The following is a 20,681-nucleotide window of genomic DNA, read 5'->3' on the forward strand; positions in this document are numbered from 1 at the left end:
TATATGATGAATATTTTCCCAAATATTCATGAAATGTCAAAAATTCGAATATAGCCCCTGCCGCTCATCACTAAAATATTGTCCACTTCTTCCAACATGACCTCGTCCTTTGGTTTATTTTATGCACTTATATAGCGCTACTATATTCCACAGTGCTTTACAGACATTAGCAACTGTCCCCAATGGGGCTCACAATCTAATGTCCCTATCAGTATGTCTTTTAGAGTGTGGGAGGAAACTGGAGAAAACCCACGCAAACACGGGGAGATCATACAAACTCCATGCAGGTTCACAGTGCTGCAAGTCACCAGTGCTAACCACTGAGCCACTGTGCTGCCCATTTATGAAGATCATTCCATAAAGTCTTGAAGTCCTCTGCATGAATGGCATAAGAAATGCCCATGCGAGGTTTGACGGGCACAGAGAAAACAAGCTCTGTGGCCAACAATGATCCAGACACTTCATACTCGGTCCACATCGCTGCTAGCCAAGTAAGGTCCTGAAAAATGATCACCAGCTTACCCAAACAACAGTCAAAGTTTCTTTGTAACCAAGTCCCTACAATAGCAGTGAGCACCTTGGAGCCATTATACAGGAAGAAAATGACTGCTCCTTCATGCCGATGACCAACTTCTGGCGGTTAACACCCCATCGGTTGGTGTTTGCATATCCTAGCGATAAATGATGCTGCCGTTCACTGACTGTAAACAGAGATATTGACAGACAAACTTATCAAACTCTGCCGCCATCTTTATAGGCGCCACGTCTCCGGTCTCCTAACCTGCCAGATTTACCAGCATCTGTCTTAGGACACGAAGCAGTGGAATGACATTGTTCATCCCGTTGTCCTGGGGACTGACAAATAACGTGGCATCCTCAAAGGGCCTGAGCAAATGGCAGGTGTCATGCATGAGCTGCCACTGGCTGACATCAAAGTTACACAGGGGACTACTCCTGTCTAGTGTTGAGCACAAATATTAGAAAAACAAATTTTTATTGCGAATATCGCCACTTTGAAAATTCGTGAATATTTAGAATATAGTGCTATATATTTGTTATATCAAATATTCGTCATTTTTTCCATCTGAACACATGATTCCTCCCTGGTTCTTGCTTGTGGGCCAATGAGTCATTGGCCCACAAGCAACTTAAGCAGGGAGGAATCATGACTTCAGATGGAAAAAAATGATGACTATTCTAAAAAACTAATATATAGCACTATATTCAATATAGTGCTATATATTATAGATATATTAATTGAGAGTGGTCGCACATGGCTTGCATACACTACATGCCTTTAACATAATTTTTGGATCTCTACATGAAAATAATGTATTTGCTGTAAATCGCGAGAGGGACATTGCTTGAGACATTGATTTTACAAGAGATAAAGAGCAGCAGAGTTCAGCCACCTCTATTTGCTTCCCGCTGTTTACTGCTCCTGAATTAAATTGGGGCAACCAGCTTCAGCTTCCTCTGATGTGCAGTAAAAAATTTCACCAAAGAAAGGATAATGGAATTTGGATTATACAGAAGAAAGTCTACTATCACCCATCAATTTTCCCCCAAAAAAGCCTGTTTCCCATAAAAAAGTGCACCATTACGTAATTCGGTCCATATCGCGAAAAGTGCTTCACCACATATAACTGCACTGCTGAATGACAATTAGGCCCAATTTTCATTTATTTTTTACACAAAAGGCTTTTCAACAGATATGTGCAACAATGAAAGGCAAATTTATTTGTATTTACCCAGTAATACACGCCAAACTGGACTAGAAAATATCTCACTGCACTGCTTAACGGCATTTAGGCCCACATCTTTTACTATTTTTACACAAACGGCTTTTCAACAGATAAGTGCGACGATGAAAGGCAAATTTATTTGTATTTCCCAAGTAATACACGGCAATCTGGGCTGTAAAATATCTCACTGCACCGCTGAACGGCAATTAGGCCCAAATTTTTTTCTATTTTCACACAAAAGGTTTTTCAACAGATAAGTGCTATGATGAAAGGTGAATCTGTTTGTATTTCCCTAGTAATACACGGCAAACTGGGCTGTAAAATATCTCACTGCACCGCTGAACGACAATTAGGCCCAAATTTCTTTCTATTTTCACACAAAAGGCTTTTCAACAGATAAGTGCTATGATGAAAGGCAAATTTATTTGTATTTCCCCAGTAATACACGGCAAACTGTACTGTAAAATATCTCACTGCACCATTGAACGGCAATTAGGCCCTAATTTTTTTCTATTTTTACAGAAATAAGGCTTTTCGACAGATAAGTACAACTAAGAATGGCGGAGGTATTTGTACTTTGCCACTAATACACGGCAAAGTGGTCTGTAAAATATCTCACTGCATCACTGAGCGGCATTTTTTTTTTTCCTTTTTCCACTAATACACGCAAAAAAAGGCTTTAAAACAGATAACCGCACCGCTAGGCGGCAAAGATATTATTTTTTTACTAATACAAGCAAAAAAGGGCTTTAAAACAGATAAGTGCACCGCTGAGCGCCAAATATATTTTACTTTTGCCACTAATACACGACAAAAAGGGCTGTATTTTTCACACTTCACCACACAACGGCTAATAAGCCCTTTTTTACACTAATACAAGCAAAAAAATGCTTTAGAACATACAACTGCACCGCACAAGGGCAAATAAAACATTGAGATATTTCCTTATAATGAACCCTGTTAATGCCTGTATCAAACAGGACTTGCACCCTAATAAGAACAGTTTGCTGGAATTACAGAGCTATATGATGGCAATTTGTATCGCCAGTCAGTGCAGCAAAGTGTAATCTGATTGTTCCTATTAACCAGGCTGTCACCTCCCCGACTGAACCCTGTTCAACAGAAATGCAGTGGAATGATTCCTCCCTATTCTTTCACTACATCTTGAATTATCTTTCCCTGCACTTGTAAATAGTTTTTTTTTTAGCACAATGATTTTTCTATCACTGTCCCTAGTGCCTGCAGACACGTCTCTCCCTGCAATAAGTACACTGGTGAATGGCAGAATCTAAGATGGCTGCCGTATTTATACGGCTGTGACATCACAGGGATGGCTGACTGCTGATTGGCTGCATGCATGTTAGTATGGGTGATCCCTCCTTCGCAGACTTCCTTTCTCCATGTCCTCTCACATGCAGCAGCCATTCTAGGAAAAATTTTATTCGTTACTACGAAGCGCGAGGAAATTCACATTTGCTGCGAATTTTTTCCTGAAATTTATAACGAATTCCACTTTGTCACCTTTGATTCGCTCATCTCTAGTTAAGGCTACACTTAAGAGTATTATTTATGTAGTACTGCAGGTCTTCACAGTTTAACAAGTATCTGGGCTTCATTACAGGGGAACCACCTGGCCGCTACCTCTTAAAGTTGTCTCTACTCGACTGACTGCTGACCCACAGGAATCAAGATACACCGATGTGGAGCATCGAGGGATCAGGGAAAACTGTAGTCATGGACAGGCCAAGGTTTGGGCAGGGAGAGTTCATGTGATCTGATAAACAGTCTGAGATCCCAATGGGCAGCTCAATTTCACAACAAAGATCAAGCAGAGTTCCGGTTAGGGTCAAATACAGGAAATAGGCAACGTTTTGTACACGGCTAGACAAACATAACTGAGAAAGAAGACTTAAGTACCCCAGTGTAGTCACCCATTGGCTGGGGAAGATTAGGGTGGGCACTGTCTCTTTAAGAACCTGAGAGAGCACGCACATAAACCATATCCTAAGGGCAATGAAAAGCATTGCCAGCAAGAAGAAGGCTGCACAGTCTATATGGAGGGAACAGCAGAGTTACTCGGGCAGCTGGGCCTGCTGGATGGAGGAGATAGACATTGGTGTATCTGAGCCACCAAAACCAGGTAGTGAGGAGAGCAGATCAAACATAACTATTGTGGAGCTTTTATTATCAGGAGTAGCATAAATGAAAACATTTATTATGTCAAGCTCTGCTACTGTGTACTCTGCCTTCTGTATTGAGCTGCTTCATAGTCCCTCACCTGTGAGTGACAGTTGTAGCATCCAACCAGAAGACCACTACACTTGTCACCCAGAACAAAGACAGGGCTATGAAGCAGCTGAATGCGGAGAGCTCTTCATAGAGGAGCATTGCCTCTAGTGCCCTTGAAAAAGCAAAATCTAGCTGAATAAAAGTTCATATTCACACTACCCTTAATAATAAAAGCTCCACAAATGGGGCCTTTGTGCATGGGAAAAAATGCCAAGCCAGTCTCACAAATTATGTACTTTGTCCTGTGCCTAACATGGGCATCAAAGCTAGACCAGTGAGTAACAGAAAGATTTGCCCTTTTCCGATGAACCATATAGCTTTTACATACTGTGAAAGCCAGGAGCATGTGCAATGCTCTAAAGCAACACCTACCTAAAAATTACAGAGCAAGTACATTTTATTGCAACACTGGATAATTCACCCTGCTATACTGCAAACATTGTTGTGAGTGGTTTCAGAAACATGACAAATAGTTCAAGCTTCATTTTGCCTTTCAATTTCCCATATGTGAATCTTATGAAGCATATGGGGTAGGGGAGGGGTGCTGGAAAAACAAGTCTGATCCGTGGAAGCTCCACCTCACAAATTACGGGACTTAAAGTATCTGTTGCTAAAATTTAATTTCAATACAGCGCAGCACAACTTTAGGATTTTTGTGGAATTTGTGCTTTCATTAGTCAGAATTGCTTTAGTGGCACAATGGGGCTCACAATATACAATATTTGTTAGGTGCTTTTAATGTTGTGGCTGATTGCTGTCCATTCTACTTAAAATGTTTATTACCTTGCTAAATTAATTTCATTACTTGTCAGACTACTGCTTATGCTGTATTATATTACATAGTTCTATTCACAATTTAACAGGTTTATTAGCTGCAATCTCCCAGAATCTCCAAGACATTAAAGGTGCTAGCTTAGGGTTTGCCTAGGATTCGGAAGTACTGTGTGAGCAGCTATTACAGAAATTGAGCACTATATGTTTTTCAAATATATTAGGAGAACTACTTATTAATACAAGCATCAAATTGTATATAACCTACAAAATCATTACTGAGTCAAATTCTCCCGACAAAGCTTGGTGAAAGGCATATAGAGTCACTGTGGTCAGCCAGTGTTTGCATATCACTTAGTACATGTTCCTGTTCTCTTCCTTCCATAGTAGTATGAGATGATTCAATGTGGATAACACACTGGAGATAGTTCATAGGGATTCATCGTTACTATTGATATGGAATTGACTACTTCTATTACTGTTTTATAAATGGCTATTCTGTACCCTGTATATATATTGTGGTACACAGATTGTCCTAAAATTTGGAGTTGTGTATATTTAATTGAATTATAAAGAAGATTAAGCTATGCTATGGAAATTTGACCCAGTAATAACTTTGTAGATTATACTGTATATGTTGAGACACTAAGCTTCGCTTATACTCATTCTTTATATGGTATTGTTTAAGAACCCCTTATATTCTTTTGTATAATTATCAAAAGAAGATATGTTGACTTGAAAAATCTATTGCATCTACTCGGCTATTCCAAGATGTAAATGACATAGTTCACCACCTACATTGTAAGTGGTAGAAAACTTTTCAGCTTTTACTGTAGCTCTAAATAGATTGTATAATTAAACCAATTGTACTCTACATATAAGTACACAACATCAGGCGATAAAAGCAACAGGAATGATAATCATGAGCTTAATGACAGACTAGTAGAAATGTAATCAAGACGCTGCCCATACATCCTCTGTTCCAGAAAAAAAAAAAAACATTGCACAGAACTAGAACACCACCGCGCCATAGACAATATATAGGGCTATTCTTGACTATTGCAGCTTAGTTCCTATTCACTTGAAAAGGAGCATCAGATGCAGTGCCCAAGAATGGCCAATACACAGTGTACACAGCTGTGGTGTTCGGACTTTGTACACAATTTCCTGGAACCGTGACCACAGATGATTTGTGGGGGTACAAGGGTGTCGGACTATCACCATACTGATATTGATAACTAGAGATGAGCAAAGTTTTTAAACATTCGATTCGGTCGCTTTACCAAATTTTCCCCAAAAATTTGATCCGAATTTATTTGTGACGAAGCGCTATAAAAATCTGATATTTCCCGGTTGCAGAGAGCCTGTAGATTGGTGCACTACACTGCATTGCATAGGTAGTCCGCTGTGGTAGTGGTTGTGTTTGTATGACAGGCAGTTGACAGGCGTCATCTTAGAATAAGTTCACACTTCACTTATTTGGTCAGTTACAAGGCCAAAACTGACCGATCAAAAAACTCAAATGTGAACTTATTCTAACAAGTCAATGCTAGAGTCAGTTATAAGAACTGTGCAGTGGCCCAAGATGGTACTATAGAGTGAAAGAGCCCACTCCTTTTACACCACCATCAGCTGATTCCACATAGATTTCTAAAGAACCTGTTCTGTTACATGCTGATACAAGTAGTGGCCCCATAACAGTGAGAGAGGGTGTCAGCAGTAAGTTTGTGTTGACGTCACAGTTTATTTTTCCCTTCTTCTGATCCATCAAAAGAACTACCCAAAAAAAAGGATTCTGTCTTTTGAGCATCTGACTTCACATGGCCAGCATTTGGCCAGCAATCCATCAGTATTGCTAAAGCCAGAAAACAACAGGAGAGGATCCAAAGCAGATGACACATGATTGGAATATTTGCATGTCTTGTGGGTTTTGTACCCACTCCTGATTTTGACTTTCAAATTATGATACAGGCCTTACATATGCTCCAAAGACAGGATCCGTTCTGTTTTTCATTTTTCCGTCGTTCTGACAGATCAAAAGAAGGTTAAAATAAAAGGTGATGTCAATAAGGCCAAACAAGGACACTAGTGGCCCTGTCACAGAGTGGGGAGGGTGGCAACTGCATGAGGAGTCAACATAGTTGCCCAGTCACAGAATGGTGAGGTGGCAACCGCATGAGGAGTCAACATAGTGGTCAGTCACAGAGTGGTGAGGCGGCAACCGCATGAGGTGTCAACACAGTGGCCCAGTTACAGTGTCAAGAAGGGTGGCAACCACATAAGGAGTCAACAAAGTGGCCCAGTTACAATGTGGGGAGGGTGGCAACCACACAAGAAGTCAACATAGTGACCCAGTCATAGAGTAGTGAAGTGGGGGGCAACAGCAGTGGCAGTAACAGCACAAGATACTGTAGTAAGTAGAAGTAGGAGAAAATGCCAGCAGTGATAGTAGTTGTGTGGCATTGGCGGGTGGTAGCACCAGAATAGTGGCTGAAGCAGGTGGACAGAATAAACAGGTCTATTTTTAATAAGTTTCGGTATGGCATCTAGAAAGATCTAGTCTGATGCATCAGATATTGGCGTGGTGAAATCCTGGCTGATCCACACCTGATTTATCTTTACAAAGGTCAGTCTCTCAACATTTTGGATGGAAAGGCGAGTTCTCCTTGGGGTAAATATGCCCCACTAATCCAATAATTACCTGCTTTGATGCCACACTTCTGGCTGGGCAGGAAAGTTTGTCCAAGGCAAACTTAGCCAGTTGCGGCCACAAATCAGGTTTGGCTGCCCAGTGGTCCAGGGATCTTGCATGTGGGGTGGCATGGAGCAGTACATGTATGCCACCACCTGCTGGATTAGGTTCTGCTCCATGTCTTGCTGCTGCTGGTGGGTGGTTTCTTCAGTAGGCCAGTGGAGAAAAGTGCTCATTAGAGACTCCTGACTAAGGTTGCTGCTGATGGATCTGGTGCTGCTCAGTGCAGAAAAGTGTGCTCTGCATAGGTGGTATGCTGGTTGAGCACTCCGAATTGTGCCTGCAGTGGAACCTGAGGACAAAGTGGAGGATGAGGAGGCAGAGGAGGACATTGGCGCAGGACTCACAGCTTGAGACTATACAGGCGTCAATGCTGTCACTTGGCCGAGTTGCTGGTGTGGCTGGGCAGGAACCACATTTACCCAGTAGGCCGTAAATGACAGATATTGTTCTTAACTGTAGTTAGAGCTCATTGGTGTTGCTGACACCGACAGGCTGGTACAGCCTTTTTGGAGAAGTAATGACAGTTTGGGAATCTCCACCTTGGCTCGGCACAAGCCATCAGTTCTCTGAAAGGTGCAGAGTCAACCATATGAAAAGAAAGGGCCTGTAGTACAAGCAACTTGGCCAGGAGCACGTTCAGCTTCCAAGCTGTTGGATGAGTGCACACATATTGTTGACTTTTTGCAATCACCTTGGTGATCGATTGCTGACGAAACGAGTGAAGAGGAGTAGGAGCAGGAGCAGGAGCAACAGGACCAGTAGATGATGGGAAGCAAGCACAGATAGCTTCTGCTGAGGTGGTGGAGCCTTGAATATTGGAGAAGGGGTGCGGGCCACTGGGTGATGCAGCTTTTTCTGCATCAGGCTGTACCACTACATTAGCACCACCGTTTTCCCAGGCTACTATATGATGATGCTGCATGTGTTGATGCAGGGCGGTACTGCCAACATTTGCACCCTTGCTACATTTCATCTTCTGCCCCCAGATTCTACAAATAGCCAACTGACGTCCTCTGGCGGCTTGATGAAAAATTCCCTCACTGGCGATAATGGCATTTTCCTCTTACCACTCTGTGCTGACTGCCTACTGTCGCTGCCTCCATGAACCTGTGCACTCCTAGTTCTTTCTGGACTGGTAGGCTCATAAGTAGCAGACAGTCTACCTTGGGCATGTTTGGCTCCAGACCTCACACTACTGCTACCCTGCTGACTCATGGCCATGCTAGCACCCTGCTGGCTCAGCCGCTATTTTATGCACAAGCTGTAAAAGAATGCAGACAACCTAAAATCTGTAGTATTAGAATGCTTTTTAACCCCAATTAGTGCAGCAAGGTGTAATAGAATAGCTCCTAATAGCCAGGCTTTACACTGTTCAATTGGTCCCTCCTCTATTTCCTATAGTGTAAATAATGCCTCTCTATTATAACGTTATGTCTCTCCATGCACTAAGTTCACTGGAATATGGCGGAGACCGGGCAGGAGGAGACTTTTTATAGGGCTGAGCCTTTTATAGGGCTGAGACTTTTTATAGGGCTGGCTATCTGCTGATTGGCGGTCTGCATGGCATAATTGGTGATCCCTCATTCCTGGGCTTTTTATTTCCTCTTTCTAAGGTGGGTTCACATCACCATTACGCTTTCCATTATTGTTTTCCATTATAACTTGGTTATAACGGAAAATAAGCGAATCCATAAAACGGAAAGAGGCATTTCGTTTTGATCTGTCATAATAGAAGCCAATGGGCAAGCATAAAGGATCTGTCTGGTTTCCGTTATGCAAGACGGAAAATAAAGTTGTGTCCACAGGACTTTGTTTACCAAACCAGAAATCAAAAGGCTTCCATTTTGATTTCCGTCTTACTGATTCCTTTATTTTCAGTTATAACCAAGTAACAACAGAAAACAATAACAGAATAAATAACGGTAATGTGAACCCACCCTAACATGTGTAGCAGCCATTTTCAAAAAAATAGAATTTGTTACCACGAAGTGCGAGGAAATTCAACTTTTTAAAGAATTTTTCCTGAAATTCGGATCAAATTCCACTTAGTCAACTTCAATTTGCTCATCTCTAATGATAACCTGTCTTATGAATAGGTCACCAATATTTTAGACCCAGAAAAAACTCTTATGTTTACCAGTATTTAGCCCTGCTCGTTTTAGTTTACACTACTGCATTGATGGCACATTGACTAAACATTTGACTTTAGAACGTATCTTTATTAACAACTGTGATTGGCTGCCATGGTCACATGTCAAAACAACATTTTATCACTATAGCAGTAAGAACAAAGAAAACTGTCAGACAGGCAAATATTAATGGAAGAATGAGAAGATACGTTTATTTTTTTATGTTAACCACCTCAGCTCCCCTACCTTAAACACCCTTAATAACCAGGCTACTTTTTACACTTCTGCACTACACTACTTTCACCGTTTATTGCTCGGTCATGCAACTTACCACCCAAATGAATTTTACCTCCTTTTCTTCTCACTAATAGAGCTTTCATTTGGTGGTATTTCATTGCTGCTGACATTTTTTATTTTTTTGTTATTAATCTAAATTTAACAATTTTTTTGCAAAAAAATGACATTTTTCAATTTCAGTTGTAAAATTTTGCAAAAAAAACAACATCCATATATAAATTTTTCTCTAAATTGATTGTTCTACATGTCTTTGATAAAAAAAAATGTTTGGGTAAAAAAAAAAAATGGTTTGGGTAAAAGTTATAGCGTTTACAAACTATGGTACAAAAATGTGAATTTCCGCTTTTTTAAGCAGCTCTGACTTTCTGAGCACCTGTCATGTTTCCTGAGGTTCTACAATGCCCAGACAGTACAAACACCCCACAAATGACCCCATTTCGGAAAGTAGACACCCTAAGGTATTCGCTGATGGGCATAGTGAGTTCATAGAACTTTTTATTTTTTGTCACAAGTTAGCGGAATATGATGATTTATTTTTTATTTTTTTTATTTTCTTACAAAGTCTCATATTCCACTAACTTGTGACAAAAAATAAAAACTTCCATGAACTCACTATGCCCATCACGAAATACCTTGGGATGTCTTCTTTCCAAAATGGTGTCACTTGTGGGGTAGTTATACTGCCCTGGCATTCTAGGGGCCCTAATGTGTGGTAAGTAGTTTGAAATCAAAATGTGTAAAAAATGACCTGTGAAATGCTAAAGGTGCTCTTTGGAATGTGAGCCCCCTAGGCTGCAAAAAAGTGTCACACATGTGGTATTGTCGTACTCAGGAGAAGTTGGGCAATGTGTTTTGGTGTGTCATTTTACATATACCCATGCTGGGTGAGATAAATATCTCGGCAAAAGACAACTTTTTTCCATTTTTTTATACAAAGTTGCCATTTGACCGAGATATTTCTCTCACCCAGCATGGGTATATGTAAAATGACACCCCAAAACACATTACCCTACTTCTCCTGAGTACGGCGATACCAGATGTGTGACACTTTTTTGCAGCCTAGATGCGCAAGGGGGCCCGCATTCCTTTTAGGAGGGCATTTTTAGACATTTTTAGACATTTGGATCCCAGACTTCTTCTCACGCTTTAGGGCCCCTAAAATGCCAGGGCAGTATAAATACCCCACATGTGACCCCATTTTGGAAAGAAGACACCCCAAGGTATTCAATGAGGGGCATGGCGAGTTCATAGATTATTATTTTTTTTGCCACAAGTTAGCGGAAATTGATTTTATTTTGTTTTTTTTTCTCACAAAGTCTCCCTTTCCGCTAACTTGGGACAAAAATGTAAATCTTTCATGGACTCAATATGCCCCTCAGCGAATACCTTGGGGTGTCTACTTTCCAAAATGGGGTCACATGTGGTGTATTTATACTGCCCTGGCATTTTAGGGGCCCTAAAGCGTGAGAAGAAGTCTGGAATATAAATGTCTAAAAAATTTTACGCATTTGGATTCCGTTAGGGGTATGGTGAGTTCATGTGAGATTTTATTTTTTGACACAAGTTAGTGGAATATGAGACTTTGTAAGAAAAAAATAAAATAAATAAATAAATTTCCGCTAACTTGGGCCAAAATGTCTGAATGGAGCCTTACAGGGGGTGATCAATGACAGGGGGGTGATCACCCCATATAGACTCCCTGATCACCCCCCTGTCATTGATCACCCCCCCTGTCATTGATCACCCCCCTGTAAGGCTCCATTCAGACGTCCGTATGTTTTTTACGGATCCACGGATACATGGATCGGATCCGCAAAACACATACGGACATCTGAATGGAGCCTTACAGGGGGGTGATCAATGACAGGGGGGTGATCACCCCATATAGACTCCCTGATCACCCCCCTGTCATTGATCACCCCCCTGTCATTGATCACCCCCCTGTAAGGCTCCATTCAGATGTCCGTATGTTTTTTACGGATCCACGGATACATGGATCGGATCCGCAAAACACGTACAGATATCTGAATGGAGCCTTACAGGGGGGTGATCAATGACAGGGGGGTGATCACCTCATATAGACTACCTGATCACCCCCCTGTCATTGATCACCCCCCTGTCATTGATCACTCCCCTGTAAGGCTCCATTCAGATGTACGTACGTGTTTTGCAGATCCGATCCATGTATCCGTGGATCCGTAAAAAACATACGGACGTCTGAATGGAGCCTTACAGGGGGGTGATCAGGGAGTCTATATGGGGTGATCACCCCCGTCATTGATCACCCCCCTGTAAGGCTCCATTCAGACGTCCGTATGTGTTTTGCGGATCCGATCCATGTATCAGTGGATCCGTAAAAATCATACGGACGTCTGAATGGAGCCTTACAAGGGGGTGATCAATGACAGGGCGGTGATCAATGACAGGGGGGTGATCTTGGAGTCTATATGGGGTGATCAGGGGTTAATAAGGGGTTAATAAGTGACAGGGGGGGTGTAGTGTAGTGGTGTTTGGTGCTACATATTACTGAGCCGCCTGTGTCCTCTGGTGCTCGATCCAAACAAAAGGGACCACCAGAGGACCAGGTAGCAGGTATATTAGACGCTGTTATCAAAACAGCGTCTAATATACCTGTTAGGGGTTAAAAAAATCGCATCTCCAGCCTGCCAGCGAACGATCACCGCTGGCAGGCTGGAGATCCACTCGCTTACCTTCCGATCCTGTGAACGTGCACGCCTGTGTGCGCGCGTTCACAGGAAATCTCGCGTCTTGCGAGAGGACGCGTATATGCGTCCAGGAGGAGTGAATCGACCGCCTCCAGGACGCGTCTCTGCGTTCGGCGGTCCGGAGGTGGTTATTTCAGATTATTTATATATTTATATATTTTCTACAAGGCTCTGTTTTTTTCACTGTTTCATCAAACAGACCACAAGAAATTTAGGATGAAATTTGAATCGATAGAATCGATTTGCTCATCTTTACATCTCTCTGAAGTACATTTTTTACTAGATATTAATTACATTTGATTCTAATTGCTAAATATTTTAAGCTACTCATTATCTAAGAAATGTACTTTCTTCATTTTGCAGGTGTATACTAGTGCATCTCAATAAAGTAGAATTTCATTGAAAAGTTAATTTATTTTAGTCATTCAATTTAAAAATTTTAACTCATATTATATAGATTAATTACAAACAGGGGGATCTGTTTCTTTTAATATTGATGATTATGGCTTACAGCTAATTAAAAAAATAGGTCAGTATCTCTGAAAATTACAATATTGTGAAAAAATTCAATAATCTAGACTCTTAGTGCCACTCTCTAATCACATATTAACCTTTGATATACTTGTATGTAAACCTTTGCTTATAAGCTCCCAGAAGGAATGTTATGCTAATCAAATGCATAAGAAAGCTTTCATTATAATTACAAAATACATTTTAATACTTGAATTTGCTTCCATAGTAAATTATATTTGTGATACAGGGGAAATTTTATATAACCTTTTAAATTGTTTTGGTCAGAAAATATTTTAGCTTAAACAAATATCCAGATCAAATAAATTTAGAGGAACATAGAAGGTACTTTGAACAGATAAAATTGTAGCAAATTTTAAAAGTTCTCTTTACCTAATATATAACAAATCACACTGAACAATATGCAATTCAATTGCAATGTCATTCACCTAAATGTGAGGATTTCATGTTTTAATTCAAGAGTTCAACCATCAGAGTAAATTTTACAAAATGTAGAAATATGTTTTCAAGAAAGTTAAAATATTGCATACTTACACACTATCATCTTGTATTAGTTTGGTAAAAGTCCACATCATCCACCCTGTTTCCAGTAAAAAGCTCTTGTGTTCAGTTTTACAAAACTCCCAGTATTTTACTGCTTGCTATTTTGGGTGTACTGGGTGGTAAACAGGGAACACAAGGACTTTTGTATATTGCATAATGAGATTTCTCTGATGTTCATTCAGCTCATTAGATTAAAATGCAGAAAGCTTCAGCAAGCAAAGTTCAAGCTCAAGAAGAAGACTACCCTTGTAAGTTATGCATCTTGTACAAGTGTAGTTTGTAACCTAAATGACACTGTCCTCTGTTTGACTCTGTCACAAGGATATTTGTCTAGTTTTGTAGCCTCCCAGTGGAATTGCTTCTACTTAATAGATACAATTTTATAGGGGAAAATGTTGCATTATTTTTTTTTTCTCTCTGCATATCGGGAAATAATTAGCAGTATGTAATACATTTTATGGAAATCAAAGTCAGTCATATTAACTGTTTTACATGGCATATCTTATATCATTGCCTTTTTAAATTGAGAATTAACTGGATTTGAAAGATGTGAACATTTTTTGAAAATCAAAAGCATATAAAATTAAAGTTATTTTAATGCATATTAGTGTCAGACTTTTTAGGCAGGAAGAAACTCTACAAAACATGGGATCATGATGCGAAAGAAAGAACTGCACTTTACTTAGGTCCTTGACAGATCCCACATGGCTATTTTTTGACCATTTTTTTGCCAACTGTTTATTTTTAATGGCCATTTTGCATCTGTTCTTTAAGGGCCATTAAAAACTTACATTAAAAATAAAAGAGTTCAATTTGCTTTTTTTTTTTTAACCCCAACCCCTGAGGAGCCATCCATATACATAATGTCCCAGAGAGTGCCCCCTGTGCATCAAATCCCCTCCTTAGTGCCACCATAGTTATTACTACCCCATTGTTTCCCCCACTATGCACACAGAAATTTCTTCTGCCCAGAAATGATGATTTTATATTTTATACAATATATATTAATGTATTTTTTAAATAGTATTTTTTTCTAATTATTAGCGCTTTGGTAGATGAAAATAGAGAACCATACAATTAGACCACACAATTTTTAAAAAGTAAAAATAAATAAATAAATAAATTACACAAAAATAGCCCACCCAGAAACACCTTTCCCTTGCAAATTGCTGTACAGCTAGCCAATAAGTTGGACTAGAAGTAGGACATATAATATATAAAGATTTATTGTAAACAATGATGAACACAAATTAAAAGTTCAAAATAATATCTAGATTGTAAAAAATAAACTTTTAACTGTTTTGTAAACCTACATGTATAAAAATATTATACTAAAAGAAAGCAGAAAACTCATAAAAAATGAAATTGCTAGTCCAAATAATAAAAAGGCTAATGTGTGTGAAAAACAGTTAAATTGTGTCTGGTCCTGGTCTTAAAAATGACCCTTGTCCTGAAACAGATAACAAGGCAAAAGCTGTTTTGCCACTTTGGTTTCTCTCAGGGATTTTATACATTAAGCTGTAACTCCTATGTATGTGTATGCAGTAACTTTATCACTTGTGCTATAAAAATAAAAATTGACAGTCATTACAGGGATTGCCTCTGTTCGGGACCTTTCAGTCTACCCTCTACATCACCATATATGCAGAATGAGGCATGCATAACCCAACCCTGGTTTCAGGCTCCTTTGGTCCCCAGTGCCACTGGTCCAACTTGTCAACATCCAGTTTTATGGGGTTCACATGTGTCACTGCAGCCAGTGACTACGCACAGCACTGATGTATCCTTTATGTGTATCCTTAATTGGTCATGTGAAGCTTCGAGGACATGTCACTGCTGCAGTGACACATGTGATCCCCACCAAACCAGATGTTGACACGCGGGACCAGAGTATGTCAGTAGCAGCGGGGAACATAAAAATAAAGAACCCAGCATCGGGAAACAGGTAGGCTGCTCAGGTCCAGCATCATGGGGAGTTGGTTCAGGCCAAAAGGCTCCCAAATGTGGATGACCCTTTTAAAGAGCAACTGGCATTTCATTTGTTTTCCAACTTGATAGTACGAGTAAAAAAACTTTGTAATTTTATCTTATCAGACAGACTCTTATCTGACCCCCGCCATCCTCACAAACAAACTCTCAATTAATTGCTCAGATCCATGTTTAGTGAAGATGGACTGCAGCTAACTGAAGGATCCAATTGCACAGAAGTCCATAGAGAGGGAAAGGGAGAAGAGGACAAGATGAAAGGAGGAGCTTTTGGAGATAGGCAGAGGCAAGAGACTCAAACAGAGACTTCTGCTGGTTTGTAAGTGATATACAGGGAGTGCAGAATTATTAGGCAAATTGTATTTTTGAGGACAAATTTTATTATTGAACAAGAACCATGTTCTCAATGAACCCAAAAAAACTCATTAATATCAAAGCTGAATATTTTTGGAAGTAATTTTTAGTTTGTTTTTAGTTTTAGCTATTCTAGGGGGATATCTGTGTGTGCAGGTGACTATTACTGTGCATAATTATTACGCAACTTAACAAAAAACAAATATATACACATTTCAATTATTTATTTTTACCAGTGAAACCAATATAACATCTCAACATTCACAAATATACATTTCTGACATTCAAAAACAAATCAGTGACCAATATAGCCACCTTTCTTTGCAAGGACACTCAAAAACCTGCCATCCATGGATTCTGTCAGTGTTTTGATCTGTTCACCATCATTATTGCGTGCAGCAGCAACCACAGCCTCCCAGACACTGTTCAGAGAGGTGTACTGTTTTCCCTCCTTGTAAATCTCACATTTGATGATGGACCACAGGTTCTCAATGGGTTTCAGATCAGGTGAACAAGGAGGCCATGTCATTAGATTTTCTTCTTTTATACCCTTTCTTGCCATCCACGCTGTGGAGTACTTGGACGCGTGTGATGGAGCATTGTCCTGCATGAAAATCATGTTTTTCTTGAAGGATGCAGACTTCTTCCTGTACCACTGCTTGAAGAAGGTGTCTTCCAGAAACTGTCAGTAGGACTGGGAGTTGAGCTTGACTCCATCCTCAACCCGAAAAGGCCCCACAAGGTCATCTTTGATGATACCAGCCCAAACCAGTACTCCACCTCCACCTTGCTGGCGTCTGAGTCGGACTGGAGCTCTCTGCCCTTTACCAATCCAGCCATGGGCCCATCAAGACTCACTCTCATTTCATCAGTCCATAAAACCTTAGAAAAATCAGTCTTGAGATATTTCTTGGCCCAGTCTTGACGTTTCAGCTTGTGTGTCTTGTTCAGTGGTGGTCATCTTTCAGACTTTCTTACCTTGGCCATGTCTCTGAGTATTGCACACCTTGTGCTTTTGGGCACTCCAGTGATGTTGCAGCTCTGAAATATGGCCAAACTGGTGGCAAGTGGCATCTTGGCAGCTGCACGCTTGACTTTTCTCAGTTCATGGGCAGTTATTTTGCGCCTTGGTTTTTCCACACGCTTCTTGCGACCCTGTTGACTATTTTGAATGAAACGCTTGATTGTTCGATGATCACGCTTCAGAAGCTTAGCAATTTTAAGAGTGCTGCATCCCTCTGCAAGATATCTCACTATTTTTTACTTTTCTGAGCCTGTCAAGTCCTTCTTTTGACCCATTTTGCCAAAGGAAAGGAAGTTGCCTAATAATTATGTACACCTGATATAGGGTGTTGATGTCATTAGACCACACCCCTTCTCATTACAGAGATGCACATCACCTAATATGCTTAATTGGTAGTAGGCTTTCGAGACTATACAGCTTGGAGTAAGACAACATGCATAAAGAGGATGATGTGGTCAAAATACTCATTTGCCTAATAATTCTGTACAGGGTGTACTGTCTAAATAAGATTCACATCTAAACTGCTTAATTCTGATGTATAATGGCCTCTATTACTTCTGCTACTTATGATGTTGTGCTATAGAGAGTTAGGAAATAGCTTTTCCATGTCTTTTGCATGGGCATACATGAAACTAGCTAGTCTTCACCCACCAGCTCTGAAAAAAAGTTGGGAATTACAGATAGATTTCAGAGGAAAAACTGCTAACAAACAAAACAAAATGGCTCATGAAAGGCGGGGAAGGAAAAAAGAAATGGCATCAGTGAACAGAACCATCAGGTGCTATTATCAGTATCAAGAAATTCAGTAACATGATACTCAGCCATGAGGCACCGTGACAAGCTGCCTGGTAACCAAGGAGATCACCAGACAGCCAGGAGATTAATGATCTGTAATGCAACAAAAAATGATCACTATATATGGGCAATTGTAGAATAGGTAGATAAATTCAGCTGCTCTACTGTTTACTGTGGGGCATTGATGATTATGTGCAGTTCTGCAATGTAACACCATGGAACACAAAAAACGATACAAAATACCACAATATGTAACATCAATATCAAAATAGTAAATCATTATAGATGCTGCAATTTTTTGGGATTATAAACATATTCACCCAGCCTAAAAATCCAGTGGCCCTCATGTTGCAGCACCTTGCACATGTAGAGGGTGATTTATTTACTTACCTGCGATTCTCTTTTGGTACTGAGCACTATTTGCTATATTTCAGGTTACTTGCCTCCTTTCCACCTGGTGATCCCCTTGGTTATCAAGACACTTCATAAAATGCCAATAAATTACATTTAATTTCTCCCTCTTCCCACCACCTGATTAGAGATATGTATTGGTAGTCAATAGTGATGAGCGAACCGGTGGAAGTTCGGGTTTGGCGGAATTTCGGTTAAAAGTTTTGGTTCGGGACCCGAACTTCACTTTATTATTTTTCGTTGTAACGTGGTTATATTGGAAAATAAAAGCATTCTTAAGACAGAATGCAAAAGAATATAGCCATTTAGGGGTTCAAAAAAACCCTCACCTCATCCACTTGATCACGCTGCAGCAGTCTCTTCTATCTTCATTCAGAAGAACCTGCCAAAGGACCTACGATGTGCACGTGAGTGAGGTGTTGTTTGTTTGCTTTTTTTTTTACCATAAATGGCCATATTATTTTGCATTCTGTTTTAAGAATGCTATTATTTTCCGATATAACCATGTTATAATGGAAAACAATAAAATCACCCAAACACCAAACCCAAACCCGGACTTCAGTGAAAAAGTCTGGGTTCGGGTCCGGGCACCCAAAATCACAAAGTTCGGTATGAACCCGAACTTTGCAATTCGGGTTCACTCATCCCTAGTAGTCAGGTGATGTTCTGCTGATGTTGCAAAGTCTGATCGGTGGCCTGTCCATTTGACCTAAAACTAAGGTATAACAGAGAGTGTTTAATGAGCTTTTGAGCCCAGTGCTTCACAGCTGAGTGTCATGGTGGGGCACTGTTACTGAATGTTTTCATACTAATACTAGCACCCGATGGTGCTGTTTACTTATGCCATTATGCCCCTGATGAAGCACATGGATTTAAGAGTGTGCAAAAATGCATAGAGTGAGGTATTAAGCATAGCACAAAGGATATTAGGTTTCATTCAGTATAGGGACAGGTGTGATTACAATTGAGTGAGCATATGCACAGCAATGATTCCCAATACTTTATCCTGGGGTTCCTGTCTACACCCTGGTCTATGCTATAGCATGATGACCAGCAGTTTGGTAGGCAATGAATTGATGTCTATTTTGTTTAACTAAAATTATAGTTTTAAGTAGTTCTATTAAGGCTTGTTTGTTTTTAAAGTTATTTTTGTTTATTAGCTTAACACTCAGTGATTGATATGAAAGCTATCCTGTAAAGGAAATCTGTCATCTCCAGCAAGCTCTAATAAAGGTTCAGCTCTGAATCCGGACATACCCATATTTTCACCCAGGCAGCACCCCTGATGTTAGCATCGGAGCATCTCATGCTCCAATGCGCTCCCTTGCCCTGCGCTAGATCACGCAAGGCACGGGCTCTTTTGTTTACAATAACACACTGCCTGGCGGACGCTTACACCCGGCAGTGTGTTCGGTGACGTCACCGGCTCTGATGGGCGTGCTTTAGCGCTGCCCTAGCCCTTTTACTGGCTAGGGCAGCGCTAAAGCCCGCCCAACAGTGCCGGCGATGTCACCATGCTTCCTGGCAGCCCCATGGAGAGCCCGGTTCGTCACTGGAACTCCTGAAAATGCCTTTGCCCTGCACAATTTACACAGGGCCAAGGAGAGCATCGGAGCATGAACTGCTCTGATGCTCAAGTCAGGGAGGCTGCCTGGGTGAAAATGGAGGTATGAACCCGGACAACCCCTTTAAACATACTAATATGTGTACAGAATACCTACTGCTAGCCCCACATCAGAATTTTTTATTTATTTGACTTATATGCCAGTAAAAGAGTAACAGGTCCTTCAAAAATATGGGACGGCTCATTAATGTATTTGAACCAGACAACTGCCATAAACACACAGATAAATCCCATCCCCCCTATACAGTTCTAAATCATTGCTTCCCTTTATATATTACAAAACTGGCTGCCTACAGCCACCACTAGAGGGAGCTCAGTGCATAGGAATTTATGCAGTAACTGTAACAATCTATTTGCACTGTACTCCCCCTAGTGGTAGCTGTATGAAAATACCGAGAATTCATGTCCAGAAAAGAGGAAGTCTAACGTCAATCCCTCCTCCCAATGGACCCTATAAAAATGCATGCCACACAGTTTTTTTTTATTTATAAAAATTTTTGAAAACCATGTATCATTTTCTTTTCACTTTACACATATTTTCTACTTTGTGTTGGTCCATCACATACAATGCCAATAAAATACATTTAATTTTGTGGGTGTAACATGGAAAAATATGGAACAGTTCGAAGGGTATGAATACTTTTTCAAACCACTCTATGTACACTTGTTTTTTTGCAATTTGAGATAAATGCTTGTACTTG

The 20,681-nt window shown here is 40.3% G+C and overlaps 1 protein-coding gene across 1 annotated transcript in view; it reads right to left on the reverse strand.

Moving 5' to 3' along the window:
- LOC121001798 (cadherin-19-like) overlaps positions 1–13,965 on the reverse strand; it is a 379,802-nt gene extending 365,837 nt beyond the window's left edge. The window contains exon 1 of the mRNA XM_040433012.1: positions 13,778–13,965. The gene's annotated coding sequence lies outside the window, so the exon portion shown is untranslated. The remainder of the gene's footprint in view (positions 1–13,777) is intronic.
- Positions 13,966–20,681: the final 6,716 nt, after the last annotated feature.

This window comes from Bufo bufo, chromosome 5 (assembly GCF_905171765.1).
Source record: "Bufo bufo chromosome 5, aBufBuf1.1, whole genome shotgun sequence".
NCBI classification, from domain to species: Eukaryota; Metazoa; Chordata; class Amphibia; order Anura; family Bufonidae; genus Bufo; species Bufo bufo.